Source organism: Magnolia sinica, chromosome 2 (assembly GCF_029962835.1).
Source record: "Magnolia sinica isolate HGM2019 chromosome 2, MsV1, whole genome shotgun sequence".
Classification (NCBI taxonomy): Eukaryota; Viridiplantae; Streptophyta; class Magnoliopsida; order Magnoliales; family Magnoliaceae; genus Magnolia; species Magnolia sinica.
Genome location: NC_080574.1, coordinates 20,585,629 through 20,589,238, shown reverse-complemented (window position 1 = coordinate 20,589,238; position 3,610 = coordinate 20,585,629).

Genomic DNA, 3,610 nt, shown 5'->3' with positions numbered 1-3,610 from the left:
ATCGGTGAAGAAGATGATCTTCGTCGTTCTGGCCCAAGCCGTTGGATCCCTTGTCGGTGTCGTACAGGCGGGGCAAACCCCACATCCGCACCAGCCCTCTTCTTCTGGAGCGTAAAATTCTTCCGCATGTGTAGATACGAGTGTGTGACTGCATGTACATTTGTGTAAAATATATTTTCTACTTTTTTTTTTTTCTCACGTGCTACGGCTGGTCTCGTGTGAACTTAACCTGAGCATTTGTGTAGAGATTAGAGAAGGAGATGGTTAGTAATTAAATTAAAAGTGAAGGGTTGATGCTGTCCTATTTCTAATGCTTGTGGAACAATGGGTTGTATGGTAACTAACATCCATTTCGGCCAGATTCCTGATGTGTGGTCTGTACTCTGCAATCGATTACGTTTTGGTATGTTGCGACTGACGTTCACGAGCATGTGTCGCAACGTCGGAGCCCACATGCTGAGCTGGTGCGATCGTTCATTTTCTCGGCCCTTTGATTTTCTCATTCACGCTACAGTGATGGTCTTCAACTTCGATTTTTGGAGTTGAATCTGACAATTCAACTTTATTTTAGGTACTGTGAAATCATTTACAAATAGTGATGGGGAGAATCATCCGTTTGGATGGTCTGTATGGCATACGATACAGAACATGGACGTTTCGGATTGTTGGATAATCTCATCTTGTGGGGCCCAATGGGGTAACAGATGATTGGATTAGGAGGGAGTGTGTGGTCTGTACGTGGCGCACACCAGTGAACTCGCTGGTATATGCCCGTGGCGCGTGCAGAATAGCCGGGCATTTCTTGTATATCTACACTGTACATTCATTTGGTTATATCATTCTAGGGTATGTTTAAAAAATGAATCATATCCAAAGTTGAAGTGGACCGCATCACAAATAGCAGTGGGCACGATGATTCCTACAATTAAAACATTCATTGAGCCTATCATAATGTTTTTTCTCCATAGACTCTATTCAAAAGGTCACGCAACCATTAATAATGATCCAAAAGTTCTGGGACCCCAAAAAGGATTCAACGGTAGACGTTCAAAGTTCCGCTGCTTTTGCATTGTGGTCCACTTCATCTTCGGAGCTTTTTTATTTTTGGAATCAACCTTTATAATGATCATTGGATGGTTAGGATATAACACGTATCTCATGATGGGCCCCCGGAACCTGGTGACCTCAACACACCAGGGAGGTGACTGATGCGCGGTACACCAGTCAGTCGCTCCAGGTCCTAACCGACTTGTCCACAGTACTGCTGTATCTACCGGAAGCGGATTGGCTGGTGTACCACACACCAGCTATTTAGCTGGCATAAGGTCGTGTCGTCCGAAGACGAGGGCTGACTTTACTCGAGCTACGAGTTGTACGAACGGTTAGGAGGAGATCAAAGTTACATGGCCCCACAATGATGTATTTATTATATCCACACCGTTCATCCATTTTTCGAGATCATTTTACAGTACTATCCAAAAAATGAATCATATCTAAAGATCAAATAGACCACACCACAAATAGCATCCGAGATAATGCTTTTCACCGTTAATCTTTTTACAGGGCCGACAATAACATTTACTTTCCATCCAATATGTTCATAACATCCCAATGACCGGATGTCCATAACATCCCAATGACCAGGAAGAAGAGGAAAAACGAATTTCACATTGATACAAAACTTCTGTGAACCGCAAAAGGGCTTCAATGGCAAAAGTTCAATCCCCCTTTACTTTTTTCAGCGTGATCCACTTGATCATCAGTTCTGTTTTATTTTCCGTCTCAATCTATAAGAGCTCAAAAAATGCATGAATTGTTTGAACATAACACATACCCCATGATGAGACCATAGAACTTGCTAACGTCAATATACCAGCTATATAGCTGGCGTGTGGTACACCAGCCAATCCACTTACCTGCTTTGCTGAGATGTACTTGTACCGACATATATGGTAGGATTTGATTGCTCAATTAACTGCCATGCAGAACTAACTGTCTGGATTGGTGGTAGCTAGCAAATCAAAAATAGCTTGGAATAACTTTCAAATAGGATAAATCACAGTAGGTGTAATTGCTATTAGAGATGAGTCCATACTCAAATCATGATTGAAAGTTATTTCATGTCTATTTGTGATAGACAACTATATCTGGTAGCGTCCAATTAAATTCATTGTACGCATGAAAAGTAGGAAAATATAAGATATAAAAATTTTTTAAAATGAGGGAAAAAGTGAGCAAGAAGGGTAGTTACTCTGACTGTTTACTTGATACTCGAGCACTTAAAAAGTGTACACGTGTATGTCCTGACGCAAATAATAAAGCCTAAATTGTGAATGTATCAAAATTAAATTGGTTGAACAATCTTAATATCTGAATCGTGGATACTGGTCCACTAAAATTGGCGTATCGGATATCTTTTGTTTTTTTTTTTTTTTTCTCAATCGGACACAAATCATAATTTTTGATACATGATAAACTTAAACCATGGCCCATAATTTGGACAGTTTAATTTGATTTACTTGCATACCATGTGTGAAATTTCTTTTCTTTGAGACTGTCCGCCATCCATCAGTCTTTCATGGCATCAACGTTTTAGTAAAGGGAAACGTAATCACCGTCATCTTACAACTGCGGTGACTCAACCACTGGCATCCCCGTCTTTCAATCCAGACAGTCCATATCATGGGACATCAGCATGGAGCATAAGCCAAAAATAGCATTGATAGAATGATCCTAGCCATTCGATTAGTGACTTTGGAAAAACAGAGCTAGGTGGGCATGAACTTTAGGCAAGCATGAATAGGAGAGTCGTGATTCAACGAAGCGCTTCATGTGAGAGTGCCGAGCACGTGTAGGGGATCCATGAGTCCGTCAGAGATCTAGGCCAACTGCACACGTGTCAGAGATCCAGGCTATTCATCAGGTAACGTACGCACACTCTAAGGTATACAAAAAAAAAAAAATCACGGCAGTGCACTCATGAAGTGGACCGCACAGGTATGTTGAATTTGGAGTGCATAGCCTGTTTGATAAACGGCCGGGATCACCAATTTGTTATATATATATGGCGTATTCCGCCGCCTCACTAACTCCCCTTGATAAAAATCTTCCTCTACAACATTTTAATACAATAGAATGACCTAATTCTAAAATGCTGTGTCGGATGTGGGGTCCACATCCACTCCCCAAAGTCATCTTTTCAAATTCACACCTTATCTCGAAAATAAAGTCTATATTAAAACAGGTGCGTCGCACTACATTGCAATGTGCACGTTCACCATTAGAACATTGCAGCCATCCAATCTATTCACAAACATGAATGTAGATTGCATTCTAAAGCTGTGGTGGGCCACACCATGTGATCGTAGAGGATTTAGGCATGATTTTACATGGCGTGGTCTATCTCAGTTTTCAAAAGGCATGATTTTTGGGATCGAAAGAAAACACGAGGGATATCATGCGACATCACGGTCGGACCACAGACACAGCGTTGCTGTGGAGGCTTACCGTACAGACCCCGCTTCACCCAAGATGCTGATGCCGTAACTGCGGGGCCTATCTTGATATATGTATTATGTATCTACACTGTTCATCCGTTTTTATGTATAAT